At 40.7% G+C, this 20,552-nt stretch overlaps 1 protein-coding gene across 1 annotated transcript in view; it reads right to left on the minus strand.

The window, feature by feature from the left end:
* Positions 1 to 20,552, minus strand: part of traf1 (TNF receptor-associated factor 1) — a 56,942-nt gene that overhangs the window by 35,380 nt on the left and 1,010 nt on the right. The gene's annotated exons all lie outside the window — the stretch shown is intronic.

The following is a 20,552-nucleotide window of genomic DNA, read 5'->3' on the forward strand; positions in this document are numbered from 1 at the left end:
CTACTCTCTCTATACCCACAGCTGCGTGGCTAGGTACAGCTCAAACACCATCTATAAATTTGCTGATGACACAATTAGATTACTGGCGTAATTTCAGATAGTAACGAAGAGGCGTACAGGAGCAAGAGAGATCAGCTGGTTGAGTGGTGTCACAGTAACAGCCTGGCACTCAATGTCAATAAGACCAAGGAACAGATTGTGGACTTCAGGAAGAGGAAGTCGAGGGAACACATATCAGTGTTCATTGAGGGATCAGCAGTGGAAAGGATGAGCAGTTTCAAGTTCCTGGGTGTCAACATCTCTGAAGACCTATCCTGAATCCAACATATTAATGCAATTACAAAGGCACAACAGCTGCTATATTTCATTAGGGTTTTGAGGAGGCTTGGTATGTCTTTGAAGGCTATCAAATTTCTACAGGTACACGGTGGAGAGCATGCTAGCTGGTTGCATCACCATTTGGTATGGAGGGGCCACTGCACAGGATTGGAAAAAGCTGCAGAAAGTTATAAACTCAGCCTGCTCCATCATGAGCGCTAGCCTCCCCAGCATCAAGGACACCTTCAAAAGGGATGCATCAAAAAGGCAGCATCCATCATTAAGGAGCCTCATCATCTAGGACATGCCCCTCTTCTCATTGCAACCATCGAGGTGGTGGTACAGGAGCCTGAAGATACACATGCAACGTTTCTGGAACAGCTTCTTCCCCTTGTAAATGGACAATGGACCCATGAACATGACCTCACTTTTTTTTTTGCTCTCTTCTTGCAGTATTTACTTAATTCATAACTCATGTATGAGATGATATTCACGGGTTCACTGACTGTTCAGAAACCTGATGGCGGAGGGGAAGAAACTATTCCTACGCCTACAACCAGAATTGGGAAGTCAACAAATGCGTAAGTATTTCACAAATCAGATAGCAAGTTTCTGGTTAAAGAAATAATTGGTCCTGCAATCCCACCATGGCAGATTAAACGCAAACAGCAGGAATTCTGCAGGTGCTGGAAATTCAGGCAAATATGGCAGATTAAATCACAGATTGCATGCAAAGTATTTTCAAAACGGCAAGATTGTGTGTAAATGGTTAGTCTAACCTTAACAGAGGAACCGCAGTAAAGGACAAGGATAAGCGACAGAGTCAGGCTCAATGATAATAACAGTATAGGGTTTACAACCAAGAAGATCTGAAGCATTGCTACATCCACTTGTGGCAGATATAAACAACAATAAATTTCATAATATCTTATAAAATGAAATTATAAGGTGTGCTGGGTCTCTGGAAATAAAGTCACATTGTCCCAACTCATTTCTGAGTTGAATATTTTACGTTAATTCTAAAAGAGAAACAAAGGAAGCTCCAACAGATGCACACTATGAATAGAAATACTGAATTTAAAGAGGAATGTAGTCTGATTTCAAACACTAAACCTGAAGAGACCTAGCTCAGAAAATCGCTACCTCCGAGTCATAGTTTCAAGAAATTCCCCTTTCCATCTCTCATAAAATATTCTAAAGACATTAAACATAATAACACAAACAACAGGAATTCTGCAGATGCTGGAAATTCAAGCAACACACATAAAAGTTGGTGGTGAACGCAGCAGGCCAGGCAGCATCTCTAGGAAGAGGTGCAGTCGACGTTTCAGGCCGAGACCCTTCGTCAGGACTAACTGAAGGAAGAGTGAGTAAGGGATTTGAAAGTTGGAGGGGGAGGGGGAGATCCAAAATGATAGAAGACAGGAGGGGGAGGGACAGAGCCAAGAGCTGGACAGGTGATAGGCAAAAGGGATAAGAGAGGATCATGGGACAGGAGGTCCGGGAAGAAAGACGGGGGGGGGGGGGAACCCAGAGGATGGGCAAGGGGTATATTCAGAGGGACAGAGGGAGAAAAAGGAGAGTGAGAGAAAGAATGTGTGTATAAAAATAAGTAACAGATGGGATACGAGGGGGAGGTAAGGCATTAGCGGGAGTTAGAGAAGTCGATGTTCATGCCATCAGGTTGGAGGCTACCCAGACGGAATACAAGGTGTTGTTCCTCCAACCTGAGTGTGGCTTCATCTTTACAGTAGAGGAGGCCGTGGATAGACATGTCAGAATGGGAATGGGATGTGGAATTAAAATGTGTGGCCACTGGGAGATCCTGCTTTCTCTGGCAGACAGAGCGTAGGTGTTCAGCAAAGCGGTCTCCCAGTCTGCGTCGGGTCTCGCCAATATATAAAAGGCCACATCGGGAGCACCTGACGCAGTATATCACCCCAGCCCACTCACAGGTGAAGTGTTGCCTCACCTGGAAGGACTGTTTGGGGCCCTGAATGGTGGTAAGGGAGGAAGTGTAAGAGCATGTGTAGCACTTGTTCCGCTTACACGGATAAGTGCCAGGAGGGAGATCAGTGGGGAGGGGTGGGGGGGGACGAATGGACAAGGGAGTTGCGTAGGGAGCGATCCCTGCGGAATGCAGAGGGGGGGGGGGGAGGGAAAGATGTGCTTAATAACACAATTGCTTTAATGAAATTAAAGGTTAAGACCGGTTTAGTTCTGTTTTGTCAGTTTCAGATCTTAGAAAAGAGAACTAGAAGGCATCAGAATAAAGAACTAATTCTTAGTTCCAGTCAAATGACAGCAGACAGATGATTAAAAAGAGCCCTCTTGTTAAGACATAATATAGCATACTGATTTGCAGGATATTACGCAAGAATGCTTTGTGATACCTTTGACATTGCTTAATATCTCCAGATTTAGCTTGTCTAAATGGCTGTTCTTTACTTACATGCAAATACTAAGTTTGTTTCACTTCTATCCCCCCTACCACTTAACAATTTTACAATACAGCTTCCTGAAAATTCATTACAATGTTCAAGTACTTGGTAGTGCATGAAGTAAATTCTCGGCAAGTTCACTTTGGGAATTAGATTCAAAATTAGCCCACGTCAATGAAGTCAAATTGCCATTTATCTTTTTATAAGAAATTTGGTGAATGGATCAGGACAGGATTAAGCCTGATGTTTCGTAATAGATCATGGAACAGATTAAATGGCTAATGTCCAAGTGTTACACAGGTAACTGAAAGTTAAGCCATAATTTTTGTCTAGACTGAGGTTAATGGCTGGTTGCCACTAAACTTTACCGCACAGATTCTAATTAAAAGAATTAACTCCAGGATTCAACAAGTTCTGAAACAAAAACATCTGTTGAAAAGTACTCTATCCTGTCCATCAAAGAGAGACAGCAGAGTTTTAGCTCAGATGGCCAATTACTAACATTACATCGCTAAGCCAGTGCTGTATTTCCAGAAAAGGTTTCCAGATATGCAACTTACTTTCTGAACTTCCATGGAGTCTGAAAAGTAGTGTACGAAAATAGTCAACCGTTTCAGAAAATTAAGATAAAGATGCAAATTATCTGCGTTATTCTTCCTGATGGGAACATTTTAACAATATTGTTTGCTTATAATGATGTGGAGTCTAACGACAACCAGTACTTAAAGATCAGCTTTATTTGTCACATATACAGTGCCTATAAAAAGTATTCACCCCCCCCCCAAGAAGTTTTCATGTTTTACAAATTTGAATCATAGTAGAGTAAATTTGGCCTTTTTTTTTTACACTGATCAGAAAAGAAGACTTTTGTGTCAAAGTAAAAACAAATCTTTATAAAGCGATCAAAATTAGTTAAAATATGAAACACAAAATAATTGATTGCGTAAGTATTCACTCCCTTTAACATGACACACCAAATCATCACTGGTGCAGCCGATTTGCTTTAGAAGTCACATAACTAGTTAAATGGAGATCTGTTTATGGAGACCTGTTTGCAGTCAAGGTGTTTTAATTGATTGTAGTGAAAATATACCTGTATCTGGAAGGTGCAACTGCTGGTGAGTCAGTATCCTGGCAAAAAATACACCATGAAGATAAAGAGCACTCCAAGCAACTCCGTGAAAAGGTTATTGAAAAGTGCAAGTCAGCTGATGGATACTAGAAAATTTCTAAGCCACTAAATATCCCTTGGAGTACGGTTAAGTCAATCATCAAGAAATGGAAAGAATGTGGCACAGCTGTAAATCTGCCTGGAGCAGTCCTTCCTCAAAAACTGAGGAAGGGGAACCGTGCAAGAAGGAGACCAGTGAGGGAAGCCACCAAGAGACCTATGACAACTCTGGAGGAGTTACAAGCTTCAGTGGCTGAGATGGGAGAGACTGCGCATACAACTGTTGCCCGGGTGCTTCACCAGTTGCAGTTTTATGGGAGAGTGGCAAGGAGAAAGTGACTGTTGAAAAAAACTCTCATGAAATCTCAGCTAGTTTGCCAGAAGGCATGTGGGAGACTCTGAAATCAGCTGGAAGAAGGTTCTATGGTCCGATGAAACCAAAATTGAGCTTTTTGGTGATGAGACTAAATGTTATGTTTGGCATAAGCCGAAAACTGCACATCATCAAAAACACACCATCCCTACCGTGAAGCACAGCCGTGGGTGCATCATGCTGTGGGGATGCTTCGCTGCAGCAGGCCCGAGAAGGTAGAGGGTAAAAACGAATGCAGCAAAATACAGGGAAATCCTGCAGGAAGACCTGAAGCAGCCTGCAAGAGAACTGCGACTTTGGAGAAGATTTGTTTTCCAGCAAGATAATGACCACAAACATACAGCCAAAGCTGCACAGGAATGGCTTAAAAACAACAAATTTAATGTCCTGGAGTGGCCAAGTCAGAGTCCAGACTTTAATCCAATTGAGAATTTGTGGCTGGACTTGAAAAGGGCTGTTCACTCATGACCCCCATGCAATCTGACAGAGCTTGAGCAGTTTTGTAAAGAACAATGGGGAAAATTGCAGTGTCCAGATTTGCAAAATTGATAGAGACCAATCCACACAGACTCAAGGCTGTAATTGCAGCCAAAAGATGGTAAGTACTTATGCAATCAATCCTTCTGTATTTTATATTTGTAATCAATTCAGATCACCTTGTAGAGATCTGTTTTCACTTTGACGAGTCCTTTTATGTTGATCAGTGATCAAAAAAAGCCAAATTAAATAATTAAATCCACTATGATTCAATGTTGTAAAACAATAAAACATGAAAACTTCTGGGGGGGGGAATGCTTTTTACATACAGTGAAATGCATCAGTTGCATCATCAATCAACAGTTGAAGAGTGCTGGGGGCAGCCCACAGGTGTCCCCTTGCTCTGGCACCAACATCACATGTCCACAGCTTACTCACTCTAACCTGTACGCCTTTGGGCTGTAAGTGGAAACCATGCAGTCATGGGGAAAAAGCACAACCTACCTACAGATGACAGTGGGAACTGAACCTGAATTGCTGGCGCTGGAATAGTGTTACGCTACAGTGCCTCCCAAATGGCGTACCACATATCACTCGGAAAGTATCAGCTTCATAGCACTACACATCTGGGATTTGCTTCAGGGAATGCACAAAGGGGATTAGTTGCAAGAGCCAGAAAAATCTGTCTCATTGCCCATTTCAGTTTTGGTTAGAAAGCTCCATTTTAACATGGCCACTCTCAAATCTTAAAGGCCCTGCAGGATTCTGCCATGCACAGCAGAGAGACCAGAGCATCAATCCTTAGCTGGATGCTCTCCTTTATTCTCTATAAAATGATTTTGAAGTAATATTATTCACACAATCGATAATGTAAGAGAAGACTACTACTCTTTGGTCGATCTCGACAATGCCAAACTATTAATCTGCCTAGTCCCATCGACCTGCACCCGAACTTCAGTGCGTATTAAACACACAATAATTTTTCTTTAAAGGAAACATACATCCAAATTTTAGCAATGTATGAGTTCCAATCCTAAGTGCTTTCTCCCCCCCACAAACATTCCATTGTTGATACTTTTTCCAGGAATCATACCAAGTAATTCAATAATATTTTCCAGCATGGGTTTAATTGAGCTATCTGTAACAAAAATGACCCATATTAGGAATGATGCTTGATGTTCCAGTTTTAGCTTCTATAGCAATGGCAAATCTCCGAGGTGCAATAGATCTTAAAGTAATCTCTTAAGTGTGGTTAGCTATTTCTCATCCAGATTCCATCACCTTTATCAAGATTTACATTCTCTAAAGACAAAACAGTTATAGTAGATTTAATTTTACAGGCTAGAGCTTCACGCTAGCAACTGTTCATTTTAACCCCTTGCAAATCCATAGAAAGATTTTTATTTACAGTTCACCTGCATAATTAAGCCAGTCCAAATATTTTAACCCAACAATAAATCCAAGCATATTTCATTTGGAACATTCATCTAATCCACATAAATTCACTTCACCCATACTGTCATAAAAACCACTTGAATCAAGCAAAAGTAGACAATTTCTTGCATACTAAATCTTGCACAATATAAACTCTTATTTCTCAGCCAGATTCCTTCATCTTGTCGAGATCTACACTCTCCAAAGACAGCAGTTTTTTGTCTTTAAATACTGCTAAATATTAATACTGGTATTAATATTGTTATAATACTGATTATACAGTAAATACAAATTAATACAGCAATAGTAATCATCTGACCATTTAACAATAGATATGGTTCCAATCCAGGAATGATTTTCCAATTTCCAATTTCAAATGAAAGCTGTGAAGTCTCATCATTAAAGGATTTTTTACTTCAGTAGATTACAATTTTCTAATTAGGAAAATGATATGTTCTCCCTATAATTTGTGCTTTGTTACTTATGAATTTTTGGTTCATGTGCGAATTTATCCTCCTAAAAAATTACATAAGTGATTAACACCTATACAGTGGATTCCGGTTAACTGGGTCACATTGGGACAAGTACATTTTTGCCCAATTAAGTGGCTGCTCCAATTAGCTGAAGTTTCATGGAAATAGTTATAAAAAGGTATTTTAAAAAAGACAAACTACCATTTAACTGAGTAACAAATTGGGTATTTAAATGAAATACAGAACAAATTAGAACACTATCAATACTACAAAGCTGTGTATTAGTTCCTAATAGTTATCGAATGAAGAACTCATCTGGTTTGTTGCCCTGTACTTTTTTTTGACTGACTACAAATGAACAAACTCAATCCAGACAATGGACTGCCTTCATACAATGCTTTTGACAACTGCAGCCTCCAAATCTTCATTTTCATTGTAACATTCAAGATGATTGTAGATACCTTCTGATTCTTCATAGTTGCTAACTTGTTCAAATAGTGAAATCATTTCATTTTCACTCCCGGCCATTTCTGGTTCCTCCAAGTCTGAATGCTTGAAACCGATGTGAGCAAAACAGTACTGATTTGTCCTACCGGTGTGCGACAAGTTGTGGGAAGAGTTCAGTGATGGGGTAAATGAAGTCGAGTGAAGTTATCCTCTCCAGGTCAAGAGCCTGATGGTTGAGGGGTAATAACTGTTCCTGAGCCTGGTGGTGAGTCTTGATGCTCCTGTACTTTCTTCCTGATGGCAGCAAGTCCCAGGTGGTGGGAGTCTCTGATGATGGATGCTGCTTTCCTGCGACAACAAACTTCCGTGTAGATGTGCTCAATGGTGGAGAGGGCTTTACTCCTGACAGACTGGGCCATATCCACTACTTTTTGTAGGATTTTCCATTCAAGGACATTGGTGTTTCCACACCAGGCTGTGATGCAGCCTGTCAACATACATTCCACCACACACTTATAGAAGTTTGTCAAAGTTTTAGATGTTATTCTGACCCTTTGCAAGCTGCTGAGGAAGTAGAGGTGGTGTCGGCTTTCTTCATAATTGCACTTACATGCTGGGCCCAGGACAGGTCCTCTGAAATAATAGCGCTAAGGAATTTAAAGTTGCTGACCCTCTCCACCTCGGATCCCTTGATGAGGACTGGCTCACGGACCTCTGCTTTCCTTCTCCAGAGGTCAATAATCAGCTCCTCGGTCTTGCTGACATTGAGTGACAGACTGTTGTTGGCTGAACCACTCAGCCAAATATCCAGCTTTCCTCCGATATACTGATCCCTCACCATGCTTGATTTGACCAACAACAATGGAGTCGTCAGCAAACTTAATATGGCATACAAGCAATATATTTACAATAGTAATCAAATATTAAATACACAACACTCCTACCTGCTTAGCTATAAACTCCAACTCAGTATAAAATGTAAATCAATTTATATACACATATACAGTATAGTATATAATACAACCACTGTATGAACATCCGCAGCATTGTAAATTTTGAATTGTCCCATTCAGGCCTGAAATCATCTCAGGTTCTAAAGCTCCTTCGTAGGAGCCAACTCTGGGACTTCAGGAAATGGTTCTAACAATTCGAGATACCCTTTTTCCCCTTTCTTCTCCACAAGATGCTCTTGGCATCTTTTGGATGTGTTGGCATCCTGAACGGTGCATGGCAACCTTCACTTTACTTTATAGTCGCCAAACAATTGATACTAGAACGTACAATCATCACAGCAATATTTGATTCTGCGCTTTCCGCTCCCTGGATTACAAATTGATAGTAAATATTAAAAACAGTAAAATTAAATATTAAAAAATTAAATTATAAATCATAAATAGAAAATAGAAAATGGAGAGTAAGGTAGTGCAAAAAAACCAAGAGGCAGGTCTGGATATTTGGAGGGTACGGCCCAGATCCAGGTCAGGATCCGTTCTGCAGTCTTATCACAGTTGGAAAGAAGCTGTTCCCAAATCTGGCCGTACGAGTCTTCAAGCTCCTGAGCCTTCTCCTGGAGGGAAGAGGGATGAGGAACGAAAAGTGTGTTGGCTGGGTGGGTTGTGTCCTTGATTATCCTGGCAGCACTGCTCCAACAGCGTGCAGTGCAAAGTGAGTCCAAGGACGGAAGATTGGTTTGTGTGATGTGACCGCGTTCACGATCTTCTGCAGCTTCTTTCGGTCTTGGACAGGACAACTTCCATACCAGGTTGTGATGAACCCTAGAAGAATGCTTTCTACTTTTCATCTATAAAAATTAGTGAGGGCTTTAGAGGACAGGCCAAATTTCTTTAGTTTTCTCAGGAAGTAAAGGCGCTGGTGGGCCTTCTTAGCAGTGGGCTCTGCTTGGTTGGACCAAGTCAGGTCATTTGTGATATTGACCCAGAGGAACTTAAAGCTTTTGACCTGTTCCACTTGCGCACCACCGATATCAATTGGGTAGTGCGGTCCGCTACTCCTTCTGAAGTCAACAACCAATTCCTTCATCTTGCTGACGTTGAGGGATAGGTTATTGTCTTCGCACCATGCCACCAGGTTCTTAATTTCCTCTCTGCACTCAAACTCATCATTACCCGAGATACAGCCTACAATTGTTGTGTCATCAGCAAACTTATATATTGAGTTAGATGGAAACTTGGCTACATAATCATGGGTACAGCAGGAGGCTGAGTACACAGCCTTGTGGGGCACCGGTGCTCAGAGTGATCGTAGAGGAGAGCTTGTCCCCTATTTTTACAGCCTGGGTCCTGTCTGTGAGGAAGTTGAAGATCCAGCTGCAGATCTGAGTGCTAAGGCCCAGGTTCCGGAGCTTAGGAATCAGTTTATTTGGAATAACGGTATTAAAGGCAGAGCTGTAGTCAATGAAAAGGAGGCTTACGTATGCGTCTTTATTCTCCAGGTGTTCTAAGGAGAAATATAGGGCCAGAGAGATGGCATCTGCCGTTGACCTGTTGCTCTGGTAGGCGAATTGCAACGTGTCGAGGTTGACCGGTAGGCTGTGGTTGATGTGTGCCATAACCAATCTCTCGAAGCACTTCATAGCAATTGATGTCAGAGCTACAGGTCGATAGTCATTCAGGCATGCCACCTTGCTCCTCTTCGGCACCGGGATTATCGTTGCCTTCTTAAAACACTAGGGGATCTTACAGTGAAGCAAGGAGCAGTTGAAGATGTCAGCAAACACTCCAGCTTGCTCGCTTGCACAGGTCCGGAGAACCCATCCTGGGACACTATCTGGGCCCGTCGCCTTCCTTGGATTTATCTTCAGGAAGGCCCTTCTAACGTCCTCCTCGGTGACGATGAATCTCGTTGCCACCAGGTCCGGTTCATCCAGAGCGAGCGGGACGCTCCTCTTCTGTTCGAATCTTGCGTGGAGTACGTTTAGTTCTCCAGGAAGAGAAGCGCCACAGTTATTGATATTCCCAGCCTTTTCTTTGCGCCCAGTGATCTCATTTAGACCCTGCCATAGTCTACTGGCATCCCTCTGGTTAGCCTGGGCTTCCAACTTGGCTCGATATTGCCTCTTGGCGCCCTTAATGGCTTTCTGGAGTTCACGCCTGGATTCCGTGTAGGACCTAAAAGCCGCAGCTCTAGCCTTTAAACGGGACTTGACCTCATAGTTCATCCAAGGTTTCCAGTTAGGGAATACCCGGATCGTCTTGCGAGAAACACAGTCCTCCGTGCATTTCCAAATAAAGTCCATGACAGCTGAGGCATACTCATCGAGGTTAGCTGCCCAGTCCATGAATACTAACCAGTCTACCGATTCAAAGCAGTCATGGAGGACCTCATCCGTTTCCTCCGTCCAACGCGACACAGAGCTCAACCAGTCATTGAGTTCACGTGTGAGGTATTAGACATTCAGAACATCAATGAGCAAAATAAACCACTGACTAACTCTCAGCGTGTGAAATTTACCAAAGAAATAATAAGTCTAAAAGTGGAGGTGACTCATTGTGGACAGATGAAAAGAAAGTATGTAATGTCACCCGCCAGCTGGCCAGTCACCAGACATTTCCTCTGCAGCTGGAGAATGGGCAAGCAATGGAGTGTACAGTGGCACAATACTTCAAACAAAAATACAATTTGCAACTTAAGTATCCCCATCTACCTTGTCTACAGGTGGGACAGGAGCAGAAGCACACCTATCTGCCACTTGAGGTATGTAACATTGTAGCTGGGCAACATTGTATCAAGAAACTAACAGACAATCAGACATCAACAATGATCAAAGCAACAGCAGGATCAGCTCCCGACCGACAAGAGGAGATTAGTTGTCTGCTCGAATTGGTGATCTGTCCCAGGCCACCAAAGCTTTGAGCCCTGCATTTTCCTTTTGACCACACTTAGACGACTAGTACGTAGCTCCTCCAGCACTTTAACTCTAGCTTGGATGGTAAAACTCTCAATCCCCATGTTAGGTAACTCTGCCAAGGGCAAGTTCATCCTGGCGTTTGTAAAAATGGGGAAACTGGGATTTCTGATGCACATTCCAGCTATTTTAGGTGACCATGTAGACATGTGACAGTGTGGAGTCTTTTCTGGTTTCCCTTTGGATCATCCCTGGCGTAATAGGGGCACTTTCGATTTGTATTAGGGAGAATATGTCAAGAGGAGTTTCCTCTTTTCAGGTATTTCCTTTTTCAAGGGCAAACGGAACAATCCATCATCACTTTCACGATTAGTCATCCTCTTGAATCTGATCCTCCTTCTGTGGACTGAAAATGGACACTAATCGCTATTGTTTTACCTTGTTCTAGCTCAATGAACTGTGTAATAATTTGATCTGTATACACTGTATCTTGGTATAATAATAACCAGTGACAATAAAAAAGCAAAAACCAATACTGAAATCAGCTGAACAGTTCCATAAATTAGGTAGCCCCACAATGGGCACAATTGATAAAAGATTAGTATTTTTTAAAACAAAGTAGATCACTAGATCACATTGAGAAATAGATCGAAACTTTGCCTCAACTTGTGGGCAGAAGGAAAATGGAAATGTTTAGCAAGGGACTGAGGATGCCCAGTGTCCATCAAGTAGTAGTACCTTAATTACATCAAGAGCGGAGGTAGAGAATGAAAGCCAGAGAGGCAAAAGGGGAAAAAAATGCAAACTTTTGAACTCTGCAGTACCTTCCATCATTCTTTAATTACATAATCTTGGCATTCACACCTCATTCATTTTTTATTGCTGAAACAGAGCTGGAGTTGCTAGAACAATTTTTCCATGATTAGAAGATATATAAAGTTAGAACCAATACCATAGAAGTCAGCCAATGTGGGAACAATGGCATCTATCAAACTATCCCCCACCTCACCCCGCCCCCCCGAGAAGCTGAACAAAAAAGCACATTATTCGGCAGTACAGTAACATTGGCCTTTTGTAAAATTCGTATTTGCAAAGCATTTTCATTTCTACAGTAACTTACATTAACATGGAGAAGTGTTCAAAGTGGTTCACACAAGCACAATCAGATAAATGTCAATGCCTAACCTAAGATGCCTTGGAAATAGAGGTGGGAGGTTAATAGAGTCAATGATTTCAGAAGTTTATATATAGAAGGCACTAGAAGTGTAAAAAAGAGTAATATTTATATCAGAACAGCAATACTTCTCTAATTTTCATTAATAGACAAGAATAAACAAGATCAGTTTCTCAAATTTTTTTCCCCAAAAGAAAAACTGATGAACATCCTAAAATTAGCCTTTAATGTTTTGAAAAAAATTTTAGAGTGATGTCTAATACTGAGTTTATCATACTTTCTTATGCTAAATGTGCATATAGTACCAACACCTACAATCTGCCAAAACTGAATTTGCAAAAATATGTCGCCAGTTCTTCAGCACAGATTCATGGTCTAAAATGTAATCAGTATGCCTACCATCAGGAGCTGCGTGCAGACATAAGTCCAAGACATAGGAGCAGAATTCGACCATTTCATCCATCAAATCCACTCCACCATTCCATCATGTTTGATTTATTATCCCTCTCAACCCCATTCTCCAGCCTTTTCCCTGTAACCTTTGACACCCTTACTAATTAAGAACCTAACCACCTCCTCTTTAAATGTACCCATCAGCTTCATCATGAGCACTGGCCTCCATGGTATCCAGGACATCTTCGAGGAGTGATGCCTCAAAAAGACAGCATCCATCATTAAGGACCCCCATCACCCAAGACATGCCCAGTTCTCATTGCCACCATCAGGAGGGAAGTATAGGAGCCTGAAGACACACACCCAACACCTCAGGAACAGCTTCTTCCCCTCTGCCATCCAATTTCTGAATGGACATTGAACCCACGAACACTACCTATGTTTTTTTAAAAATTTTTATTTTTGCACCATGAACACTACCTCACTATGTTTTTTTAAAAAATTTTATTTTTGCACTACTTACTATTTAATATATATAAACTTATTGCAATTCACATTTTTCTCTATTATTATGTATTGCATTGTACTGCTGCTACAAAGACAACAAATTTGACGACATATGCCGGTGATATTAATCCTGATTCTGATCTGTAGCAACAAATTCCACAGATACACCACCCTCTGGCTAAAGAAATTCCTCTTCACCTCTCTTCTAAAGGAACATCTTTGTATCCTGAGGCTGTGCCCTCTGGTCCTAGACTCTCCTGCTATAGGGAACATCCTTCCCATGTCCACTTTATCTTTGTCTTTCAATATTTAGTAGGTTTCAATGAGATCCCTGCTCATTCTTCAGCGAGTATAGATATTGCAGCTGCTGAATCATTGCCACACTGACTAAGAAATCTGTAGAGTGCTACAAGTGGAAGAGGTAGATAAGGCTGCACAAGATAAGGAATAATTGGAGATTATGGAGATTGCACCAGTCAAGGAATACTGGGGGAAGATGGAGATATAATGGTATTCTGTCTCTTGAGCTCCTTGATCTCAAAATGCTGTGATGGAGAGGGTGGGCTGAATTGGCTGTTTCTGCCACATACATTCTCTCCTGCTTTCTTAGAATATAGTGGATTATTCATCATAATAATAATTAGATAATATGTGGATGATACAGCGGGTCAGAACTTGATATTTTTTAATATATCAAAATTCACTTTTATTCATAATAAAACAGTTACAAGAATAAACCGTACAATGCCTTTTCATTCTTACATTCACAGTCAATGCATTAGGCAATGTTTTACTACATTCCTCAAATCCAGTAGGACTGTTGCCGCTCATGTGGTCCCCCAGGGTGGTACACCACTAAAATAACTGAGGGGCTTCCTCGCTCAACCCAGCCCCAAACCTGATGCCACAGATAAGCTACTGACATGTGACAAATATGAACCTTTCTCTTCTGAATTCACCAGTGTCAACTTATAGTTTAATGTCTCACCGACTGTAACTGGGGAGAAACTCCATTGCGGATCTAGTGTGGCTGAGCCGGAATAAGTCCCACCCACATAACAGCTGAGGGGCTCAACATCACAATCTAGCTGTGAAAAACCCAGTGCAGAGTGGCTAAGAAGTTCAAGTCTCCCAAATACATGCAGGGACACCAAACTTCACTGCACTTCTGTCGAGGAATCCTGGTAGCTCAGTTTAGAACTGACAAGATTTCTGAACAAGTTCCAGCCAATTTACAACAAGGTAGGTAAAAGGAGAGTTCAAGACTGAATTTTGTTTGAAAAGAAATGCACTGAATCACAAAGAGCTATGGTACAAATCAATTATAATCTTATGGTGGCACTTTGACAAGGCGGTTGTTGCTGGTTCACAAACCCTGATTTGATTCTTATTTTGTCATCCTTGAATGCTTTCCCATGGGCAGTGTATATCCCAAAGATGTCCTAATTGGCTACCATCAATAACACCTCACACCCTAAGACATAGGAGCAGAATTAGGTCATTCAGCCCATCAAGTCTGCTGCACCATTCCATCATGGCTGATCCCAGATTCGACTCAAACCCATACACCTGCCTTCTCGCTCTGATGCCCTCTGATACCCTGACCTATCAGGAAATGATCAACTTCTGCCTTCAAAATAGGCATGGACTGGTCCTCTACCACAGTCTATGCAGAGCATTCCACAGATTTACTACTCTCTGGCTAAAAAAGGATTCCTCCTTCCCTTTGTTCTAAAAGGTCGCCCCTCAATTTTGAGGCTGTGTCCTCTAGTTCTGGATACCCCCACCAAAGGAAACATTCTCTCCACATTCACCCTATCTAGTCCTTCCAATATTCGGCAGGTTTCAATGAGATCCCTCCACATTCTTCTAAGTTCTTCTGAGTACAGGCCCAAAGTTGCCAAATGCTCCTTATATGTTAACCCCTTCATTCCCAGAATCATCCTTGTGTACCTCCTCTGGACTCTCTCCAATGACAATACATCCTTTCTGAGATGTGGGGCCCAAAACTGTTGACAATACTCCAAGTGCAGCCTGACTAATGTCTTGTAAAGGCTCGGCATAGGTAGGTGGCTTTAGAATGAGAGGAGTTGATGGGCTTGAGAAAGAGATAATAGTTTAGGGAAATAAATGAAGTACATGAGTGGTGCAGCATTCTGAATTGCCTAACCCTATTCACATGTTCCCAGCTGTTACCTTTAAACCAAATCTTCCACCTGTACAGCATAGAAGTATCTAAGCGCCTATCAATTTGTTACCCAAACTTCTCTAAGCTGTTCTGTTTATTACAATTGCTAGTAACTCTTGGTATTCATATTTTATCCCTAATTAAACCTAGAATTCTACAGGCTTTATCAATCTGATAGTCCATAAACCTGTACTGTTAACACCCTGTCTTTTGCAGCACCAAATGTATTTTCATTCAGAGAATTAAAACACCTTCTTCACTCTGAACGATACTGAATTTCATCTACTAATCCTTATTCCAGTCACTCACCTTATAAAAATCCTTTGCACCACCCTTGCTTTTCTAAATATCTCATTCTAACTTGAACATTGGTATAATTTGCAGATACTGACATTGTGCAATATATATCTACAATAGGCAGGTGTATGGGGTGTCAGGGAGGGGTAGCTCCTCTGGTGGGGGAACATGTTGCATCCTTTTCAAGGCGGTTAGTCCATCTTTCATCTCCACCTGGCACTCAGCTCTCACCTGTGGCTCCTCTCAGCTGTTTGCATGCGACAGCGGCCACATCCCGGGCAACAACTTCAACAAGCCAGCTAACCCAGGTGAGGGTAGCCAACGGGTCTCAAACCCTCGGTGAGATAGGGAGATGTCTGTCCCAGCATGTGAAGACAGACTCCGGTGGATTGAGCGGACGAAACCAATGGAAGGTCCAATGGTTAAGAAGGCGGTCTCTGCAAGCATCGTGGAACGTGTAGAGCAGGACAAGACACAGAAGACATCCTGGTCATCCACTGCGCCTAGTCCCATCTCCAGCCGTCTCGACTCTGTCTTGCCACTGGATCCAGATGGAAATTGGGAAGAGAGAGTGAGGCTGATGCTGCGCAACTCTCCCTCACTTAAATCCAAATCATTCCCTAGTCTCGACACCATCAATGGCGTCAAGGTATTCATCGACGACGACGATGGATGAACATGGATCCACAATAGGTCTATATTTGGAGAGATTCAACTATCTATCTTAAATGTGATCAAATACCCGAAAATAAAAAAACATATTTAAAATAAGCTACAGGGATTCCAAGCTTCTAAGGCAGGGGTCCACGGACCCCTCAGTTAATAGTAGGGGTCCAAGCCATAAAAAAGGTGGGGAACCCTTGGTCTAAGGGGGTGCTCAGCCAGGCAAATACCCAGCAGAATTCTTTGAAACAGTACCAGAAAGGATGAATAAAGGCAAATGGGCAACTCGGTTTCATGTAGCCTACATGAATGGCTTACTCTGCCCTGCGCTGCTAAATATATAAATAAATATGCAGAGTCTCAGAAGACCTTCAATAAGGCACCAAAACACAAGCTCTGACAAAGCAGAGGGCATCTGGACTTGCGGCAAGAATAGAAAATTGACTAAAAAAGCTGAATTAGGACATGGAGAAAAGTAGAAAACAGCATTTTAACATCAACACTATTAATCTGGGAACATTACTAACGCTGAGCAAGAGTTTAACACAATGCTAAAATATTTCAGCTAGCTTGGAAATATAGTTGAGAGGCAAAAATACAAAACTGGTGAACTATAGAAGTGGCACTGCAGATTCATTTTATTGTATTTTATTACCCTTTGGAGAACTGGAGACAAGATTTCTTGGACTTGGTTTCTAAAACTATAAATGAGTAGGACAGGAGAGATTCAAACCCAGGTTCAATGAGTACAAGCAGATAAGGAGTACATATCGTTTTTACTTTGAGCAACTAGAATGTGAAACTCACCACCACAAGAAATGAATGGTGAAACAGTTTAGATGCTTTGGTAACTAAAGAAATAAGTATATGAGAGAGAAGATATAGTATGTTGAAAGGTTGGGAAGAAGTATGCTAAATATTTCTGTGCTCTAAATTACATACAATATTACATCAACTAAACCTAGAAACTAGGTATATTCCATTAGATGAAGTTTTCTTGTAAATTAACTTCTGGACTCCTAACAATGAATTGGGCCCAAAATACAAATTAAGAAATAAACCAAACTTGCCTGTCACAGGAAATTACAGGGATTTTTTAAAAGAATTATGAAAGAACATAAAAGTACTAGAGACCTTTTTTTAAAATGTAGAATGATAAGAAATAAAAACTACTAGGAAAAATTATTGTACTCATTGAACCTGGGTTTGAATCTCTCCTGTCCAACTTATTTATAGTTTAAGAAACCAAGTCCAAGAGATCTTGTCTCCAGTTCTCCAAAGGATAATAAAATACAACCTGCTTAATTTTCCTAACAAGGTCTGGCCAAAATTTAATATTTAAGTTTTGAGTTCTATATTACCAGAATAAAATGCCTATGTTTTTGATTAGACTTAAACTGACTTGTGAATCTGCAGTGCCATTTTTATAGTTCACCTGTTTTGTTTCTTATTTTTCAGGCTTTCCTACTTCACTAAAGGGATAGTATACATCAACAAATCAATCAATGTTTTGAAGGAAAATGAAACATAACACAAGAACTAAGAGAAAAACATGACTTTGGAACTAAGGTGACAATGGCCCCCTGGTTAATATTTGGCAGTGGCAGTGCAACTCGTTGGGACCTATAGTCAAGTAACACAAACCTTTCCCAGAAGTATTGTCTGACCTCTGAGTGTTTCAAATATTTTCTGTTTTTACTTCAGATTTCCAGCATTTATTTGATCTTCAGTGTTGTAAGTCTGGTTTCCTATAGCACAATCATTGCTAAACAATGGTTCACAAATGTCCTCTAGGAATAGAAATCTGCCATTCTTTTCCACTCGAGCCTATCTCCCCAAATAGGAAAAGAAAAATGGTTGATACTCTGAAACACTGTACAGTGACATTAATCTCTGCGCAGTGTTACGTCTGGTTCAAGAAAATGCCTTCTCAGAGAACTAGGGATGGGTAATATATAAATGATCTTACCAGTTACATCTGCACCCTATAAATAAGCAGAAGTAGATCTTAGCTGCAACTGAAAGGAATACATGTTATTTTGAATTGTAGACTACCACAGCACCATGGAATTATCAAAAGCAAAATTCTTTGCCTATTCTAGAAAAATTTTATTTGGCAATTATATACATTAGATTCCCAGCAATATCCCATCCCTCATTTGTTACTTGAAATGTTGATGTGAATTCTCACCTGTGAATACACCAAAGGGTCCTGTCGGCCTCTTAAATTATCATATAGAGTATGCCATACTCCTATTTTATATTCCAGAATAGTAATAATTTTGTTAACCTGATGAAAATAACACCGTATATTGAATGAGAATACAGAGTGCGCCCTGAGAACACTATCTGAACAGAAGTTCTGGAAGAATGAGTGTATAATAAAGTGCTCACACAAAATACTGGAGGAACTCAGCAGATCAGGCAGCATCTATGGAAAGGAGTAAACAATGTTTCAAGCCAAGCCCCTTTTCCAGGGCTGACGTCTTGGCCTGAAACATCAACTGTTTACTCTTTTCCACAGACGCTGCCCTGACCTCCTGAGTTTCTCCAGCATTTTGTGTGTGTTGCTTTGGACTTCCAGCATCTGCAGATTTCCTGGTGTTTATAATAAAATGCTCCCCTGGTGCACTTCAATATATGGAAGTATTATGGAACTAATACACATTAGGTGCATCAGAGAAGGGATTGGTCAAACGCTCTTGACATTTATCAATCTTCTTCCAACTGAAGAATCACTTTTGCACCGACAGGAATTGCAATTAGGTCTGGGGCAGTTCTTCATAACAGAAATGCAGGAGCTACATGTATTTGCATTCTTTCCACATAAAATCACTCATAAATTATGCAAAGTGTAAATTAAACACTTAGCTAATGGAAGGTATGATACAGGTTCTACAAGGCTCAGCCACGTAAAAGGAAGCTGTAGTTTTCTCTAACCACTTCCCTCTGCTGACGATATTTAACAGGATGTTCCATAATACCACCACACTTTATCCTCTGAGAACTTGTTTCGTTATTACACTTTTCACAACGGCAGGATATCCAAAGGCTTTACACAGCTAATAAGGTTTATTTTGAAGTACAGTAACTGTTGTAATACAGGAAACACAACAGAGCAGAACAATTTCACACTGCTGAGGAAAAATATTGGCCAGAACACCAGGGAAAGGTTCCCTCCTTCAAGACAGCAACAGGGGATATATAATATCCAGTTGAGAAACTACATGGGGTCACCATAAAGTACTACAAAAGAATGATACAAATTTGTCATGATTCCCTTCTAAATTAACTATAGGAAACTAATTATGCCATTGTGAAACACAGAAGGTGCATTCAGACTACTGACAAGAGGAAAGAATTACAGGTCTAATCAAGCAGACTATATTAATTTTTTGTTATAATATCTCATAAATTCAGATATAGGGCCATACAATATGTTTGTAGACCATCCTACAGTCATAAAAAAAATCTAAAAAGATAGCATTTTCAGAAGTGTTAACTCCTTTCTTTTCAGCAGCCTTGTGTTGACACAAAAGTGTTATTTGGAAAACTAAACAACTGGGCAGGAAATCGTTACATTTTATACTTAAGATGCATTGTTTTACCAAAAAGCCCTAGAAAGTAAAAACCCTCTGCAAGTAAAATGGGGTACTTATCATTCAATCATGCCTTGCACTACCTCTTTTTTGTATTTTTGTTAACCAATAGTAATGCTAATCTCAGGACTTAAAATGTAATAACTAACCTAACGTCAAAAGCTATTGGCGGAGAAAGTCCTGAACATCCATAACTCTTCCGGAGACCCGGCTTTACTTTTTTTTAAGTCTCTTGACCCTAGATTCCCGAACATGCAGAAATAATTTAATTACATTCACGCTATTGGTTGTAATTATGGAAAAACAGTGCAGTTAATTCCACAACCACATCTTCTAACTTTGTAAGGATTTCTTTTTCTTCACGTACTTACGTTCCTTTTCAAATGCCATGTCTGAATTTGCCTCAACAAACGTCTGTTAGTGCCTTCCACTTATATATATTTATACTTAAAAATTGGCCATTTTAAAACACTTTCCGTCCTTGGTGATTTTTTTAAAGAGATATTAACAGGTCTATCCCTCCAATGTTTCTCATGCTGTAAATTTTATTCTAAATTTCCAAAGACAGCTGTAACAAACATACAAAACAACATTTGCAAATTTCACATAGCTTTGAAATACGGAGCAAAGGTCAACGATTAACACATTTGGGGGGGGGAGACAGCAGAACAGCACAAAAATAAAAAGCTGAAAATTACCAAACTCCGTTGAGGTGTGAATGTCCGGAGCATG

Source organism: Mobula birostris, chromosome 22, assembly GCF_030028105.1.
Source record: "Mobula birostris isolate sMobBir1 chromosome 22, sMobBir1.hap1, whole genome shotgun sequence".
Lineage (NCBI taxonomy): Eukaryota > Metazoa > Chordata > Chondrichthyes > Myliobatiformes > Myliobatidae > Mobula > Mobula birostris.